The sequence below is a fragment of the Mizuhopecten yessoensis genome, unplaced genomic scaffold (assembly GCF_002113885.1).
Source record: "Mizuhopecten yessoensis strain PY_sf001 unplaced genomic scaffold, ASM211388v2 scaffold569, whole genome shotgun sequence".
Classification (NCBI taxonomy): Eukaryota; Metazoa; Mollusca; class Bivalvia; order Pectinida; family Pectinidae; genus Mizuhopecten; species Mizuhopecten yessoensis.
In genome coordinates this window covers 1,681-7,416 of record NW_018403612.1, presented here as the reverse complement: position 1 = coordinate 7,416, position 5,736 = coordinate 1,681, and the positions used below count along the sequence as shown (strand labels likewise).

The 5,736-nt window shown below is 39.3% G+C and overlaps 1 long non-coding RNA gene across 1 annotated transcript in view; it reads left to right on the top strand.

Annotated features, from left to right (window-relative positions):
* Window positions 1-5,268, top strand: part of LOC110450889 — a 14,409-nt gene extending 9,141 nt beyond the window's left edge. Inside the window, exon 2 of the long non-coding RNA XR_002463016.1 lies at window positions 5,222-5,268. This is a non-coding gene — a long non-coding RNA (uncharacterized LOC110450889). The remainder of the gene's footprint in view (window positions 1-5,221) is intronic.
* Window positions 5,269-5,736: the final 468 nt, after the last annotated feature.

The window sequence follows — 5,736 nt, the reverse complement described above, 5'->3', positions numbered from 1 at the left end:
GCAATTGACTCTGTTTTACAGGGTGTGATGGTGAGGACAATGCCTATGATTTTACCGGGTGTAATGTCGAGGGCATTGGTTCTGTTGTTACAGAGTGTAATGGCGAGGGCATTACATTCTGTTTTTACAGTGTGTAATTACGAGGGCATTGACTCTGATGTTAAGGGATGTAATGGCGAGGGAATTGACTCTGTTTTTACACTGTGTAATGGCGAGGGCATTGACTCTGTTTTTAGTGGGTGTAATGGCAAGGGCATTGACTCTGTTGTTACAGGGTGTTATGTCGAGGGCATTGACTCTGTTGATACAGGGTGTCATGGCCAGGATATTGACGCCGTTGTTACAAGGTGCAATTGCTAGGGCATTGGCAGTGTGTAATGGCGAGGTCATTGACTCTGTTGTTACAAGGTGTAATGGTGAGGTCATTGAATCTGTTTTACAGGGTGTAATTACTAAGGCAGTAACTCTGTTGCTACATGGTGTAATGGTGAGGGTATTGACTCTGTTGTTACAGTGTGTGATTGCCACGGCATTGACTATGTTGTTACATGGTGTAATGGCGAGGGCCTTGACTCTGTTGTTACAGGGTGTAATGGCGAGGTCATTGACTCATGTTACAATGTATAATGGCGAGGGCATTGACTCTGTTGTTATAGAGTGTATGGTCTTGGGCATTGACTCTGTTGTTACAGGGTGTAATTACGAGGGCAGTAAGTCTGATGTTACCGGGGGTAATTGCGAGGGCATTGACTCTAGTGATACAAGGTGTAATGGCGAGGGTATTGATACTGTTTTTACAAAGTGTAATGGCGAGTTAATTGACTCTAGTGTTACAAGGTGTAATTATTGCAATGGCAATTGACTCTGTTTTTACAGGGTGTAATTTCGAGGGCATTGACTCTGTTGTTACAGAGTGTAATGGCGAGGGCATTACACTCTGTATTTACACTGTGTTATGCTGAGGGCATTGACTCTGATGTTAAGGGATGTAATGGCGAGGGCATTGACAGGGTGTAATGACGAGGGCATTGACAAGGTGTAATGGCGAGGGCATTGACTCTGTTGTTACTGGGTGTAATGTCGAGAGCATTGACTCTGTTGTTACTGGGTGTAATCTCGAGGGCATTGGCTCTGTTGTTACAGAGTGTAATGGCGAGGGCATTACACTCTGTTTTTACAGGGTGTAATGGCGAGGGCATTGAGTCTGTTGTTAAAGAGTGTAATGTCGAGAGCATTGACTCTGTTGTTACTGGGTGTAATGTCGAGAGCATTGACTCTGTTGTTACAGGGTATATGGCGAGGGCATTGACTCAAGCGTTACAAGGTGTAATTGCGAGGGCATTGACTCTAGTGATACAAGGTGTAATGGCGAGGGTATTGATACTGTTGTTACAAAGTGTTATTATTGCAATGGCAATTGACTCTGTTTTACAGGGTGTGATGGTGAGGACAACGCCTCTGATTTTACAGGGTGTAATGGCGAGGGCATTGACTCTGTTATTAAAGAGTGTAATGTCAAAGGCATTGACTCTGTTGTTACTGGGTGTAATGTCGAGGGCATTGACTCTGTTGTTACAGAGTGTAATGGCGAGGGCATTACACTCTGTTTTTACACTGTGTTATGGTGAGGGCATTGCCTCTGATATAACAGGGTGTAATTGCGAGGACATTGACTCTGTTGTTACAAGGTATAATGGTGAGGGCAGTAACTGTTGTTACAAGGTATAATGGCGAGGGCAGTAACTCTGTTGTTACAAGGTGTTATGGTGAGGGCATTGACTCTGTTGTTACAATGTATAATGGCGAGGGCAATTATATCTGTTGTTACAAGGTGTAATTGCGAGGGCATTGACTCTGTTGTTACAGTGTGTGATTGGGAGGGCATAGACTCTGTTGTTATATGGTGTAATGGTGAGGGCATTGACTCTGATGTTACAGATTATAATGGCGAGTGCATCGAATCTGTTGTTACAAGGTATAAGGGTGAGGGCATTGACTCCGTTGTTACAAGATATAATGGCGAGGTCATTTTCTCTGTTGTTAGAGGGTGTAATGGTGAGGTTATTGACTCTGTTGCTACAGGGTGAAATGGTGAGGGCATTGACTTTGTTGTTACAAGGCTAATGGCCAGGGCATTTACTCTGTTGTTCAGGTAGTAATGGCGAGGGCATTGACTATAGTGTTACAAGGTGTAATTGTGATGGTATTGATACTGTTACAAGGTGTAATGGCGAGTTAATTCACTCTAGTGTTACAAGGTGTAATTATTGCAATGGCAATTGTCTCTGTTTTTACAGTGTGTAATGGTGAGGGCATTGCTTCTGATACAACAGAGTGTAATTGCGAGGGCATTGACTCTGTTGTTACAGAGTGTAATGTCGTGGGCATTCACTCTGTTGTTACAGTGTGTTATTGCGAGGGTATTGACTCTGATGTTAAGGGATGTAATGGCGAGGGCATTAACTCTGATGTTACAAGGTGTAATTGCGAGGGCAATTGACACTGGTTTTACAGGGTGTAATTGTGGGGGAATTGACTCTGTTTTTACAGGGTGTAATGGCGAGGGCATTGACTCTGTTGTTACAGGGTGTAACGGTGAGGGCATTAACTCTGATGTTACAAGGTGTGATTGCGAGGGCATTTCCTATGTTGGTACAGGGTGTAATGGCGAGTGCATTACTGAAACCATGGAGGCATTATGAGTGCATAATTAAAGTGTTAAGGCATTGGAAAAGAAGTGTATCTGTTAAGATGATTTCATTGGCTACATAGTTACGAAGTAAAATGGTGAGAGCATTGATTACATGGTTACAAAGTTGAATGGTGAGGGTAATGACTATATGGTTACAAAGTTAAATGGTTATGGCATTAACTATGTAGTTACAAAATTAAATGGTGAAGGCATTGACTACATGGTTACACAGTTTAATGAAGAGGGTATTGATTTCATGGTTACAAAGTTAAATGCTGAGGGCAATGACTACGTAGATCAAAAATTAAATTGTAGGGGCATTGACTACATGGTTATAAAAAAAGTTGAGGGCATTGATTACGTGGTTACAAAGTTAAATGTCGAGAGCATTGACTATATGGTTACAAAGTTAAATGGTGTTGGCATTGACTACGTGGTTACAAAGTTAAATAGTTAGGGCATTGGCTAAATGGTTAAACATTTAAATGGTGAGGTTATTCACTACATGGTAACAAAGTTTAATGGTGAAGGCATTGACTTAATGGTTACAAAGTTAAATAGTGAGGGCATTGATAACCTGTTTACACAAGTTAAATGGTGGAAGCATATACTCCATAGTTAGAAAAAAATGGTGAGGGCATTGACTATGTGGTTACAAAGTTAACTGGTAAGGGCATCGACTATGAAGATCCTAAGATAAATGGTGAGGGCATTGGTTACAATGTTAAATTGTAAGGGGATATACTCAATGGTTACAAAAATAAATGGTTAGGGCATTGCCTACTTGGTTACAAAGTTTAATGGTGAGAGCATTGACAACAAAGATCCTAAGTTAAATGGTGAGGGCATTGGCTACCTGGTTATAAATTTAAATGGAGAGAACATTAAATACATGGTTACAAAGTTAAATGATGGGGGCATTGACTACATGGTTACAAAGTTAAATGTTGAGGGCATTGACTACGTGGTTACAAAGTTAAATGGGAGGGTATTGATTACATTGTTACGAAGTTAAATGGTGAGGGCATTGGCAACATGGTTACACATTAAAATAGTAAGGTTATTGACTACATGGTGACAAAGTTATATGGTGAAGACATTGACTTAATGGTTACAAAGTTAAATTGTGAAGGCATTGACTTAATAGTTACAAAGTTGAATAGTGAGGGCATTGATAACCTGGTTACAAAAGTTAAATGATGGAAGCATAATCTCCATAGTTACAAAAATAAATGTCGAGGGCATTGCTGACCTGGTTACAAAGTTAAATGGTGAGGGCAATGACTTCCTGGTTACAATGGTAAATGGTGAGGGCAGTGACTTTATTGTTGCTAAATTGAATGGTGATAGCATAAACAACATGGTTATAAAGTCAAATGGTGCAGGCATTGATTACGAAGTTCCAAAATTTAATTGTGATGGCATTGACCTCGTGATTACAAAAGTTCATGATGAGGGTGTTCACTATACGGTTATAAAGTTTAATGGTAAGGGCTTTGACTACATGGTAATAAAGTTAAATTGTAAGGACATTGACCACCTGGTTACAAAAGTTAAATGGCGAGAGCATTAAATACACGGTTCAAGCGGTGAATGGTGAGGGAATTGACTACATGGTTACAAAGTTATATGGTGAAGGCATTGACTATATGGTTACCCAGTTAAACGGTGAGGGCATTAACCACGAAGTCTCAAAGTTAAATGGTAAGGGCCTTGACTATATGGTTACAAAGTTAAATGGTGAGGGTATTGACTATATAGTTCCAAACTTAAATGGTACCTATTGACTGCGTAGTTCAAAAGCAAAATGGTGAGGCTATTGATTACGTGGTTACATAGTTAAATGGTGAGGGCATTGACTATATGGCTACAAAGGTTATTGGTGAGATCATTGACCTACATAGTTGCAAAGTTAAATGGCGAGGGCATGGACTACGTGGTTAAAAAGTTTAGTGTGGAGGGCATTGACTTTTGTTACAAAGTTCAAAAGCGAGGACATAAACTGTGTTCTTACAAAGTGTTATGGTGAGGGCATTGACGGCGCGGCTACACAGTTTTATGGCTACGATTACAAAGTTAAGCGATTAGGGCATTGACTGCGTGGCTGAAACGTTATATGTTGAGGGCATTGACAACGTTGTTACAAAGTTCATACACGAGGGCATAGACTACGTTGTTACAAAGGTTAATGGTGAGGGCATTGACGTGGATTGATTACATAGCGACTATCCTCTAACCATGAGCATTAAGTTTATAGATAAAGTGTTTAAGCATTGACAAAGAAACATATAAAAAGTTGCATATCTGTAACGGCGGGGGCGTTGACTACATATACGTAGTTACAATGTACATAACTGTAAAGGCGAGGGAATTGACTCAGTAGTTACACATCTGTAACAGCGAGGGCATCGCATACTTACCTGTAGTTTCAAACGTACATGTACGTGTTATGTTCAATATGCTATTGATACCTTGTTCGCTATAAATGTTAAAAAATGATTGTATTTTTTTATTCATTTCTTTATTCAGATAAGAAAATGGATTAAACAGAACAACAGAACTCGACAAAATGGGTATGTATGTTTTCCTTGTTATATCTGTATGTGACAGAGTTGTACATGTAGTTCATTTACCTTTATTATCTCAAAGTGTAAGTGTCATGTATGTTTTTATATTTAGATTTCCATACAAAATAAGGAATAGGTAACCAAATAATACGTAAACGAATTGATGTAAAGAAATCAGTTTACACAGGTAAGGATTTTCATGCCATCTAGATAGAACATTTAATGGAAAATTTTATATCTAAGAATATTTTAGTTGAGAACGTTTAGTAATTTGAGACGTTCCTGATAGTTTGGCGTGACGCTTTTGAAAATGGGGAATGGCGTATTATTTATATTGTACAGAATGGCATGTTTGATTGTAGGACGTGAGGTTTTTGATAATAGGGGCAGGACGTTTTTATAGTTTGACAGGACGTTTTAGACATTAGGACGTAGCTTTTTTTTTTTTTTATTTTTTTTTATTATATAGGAGCGTGA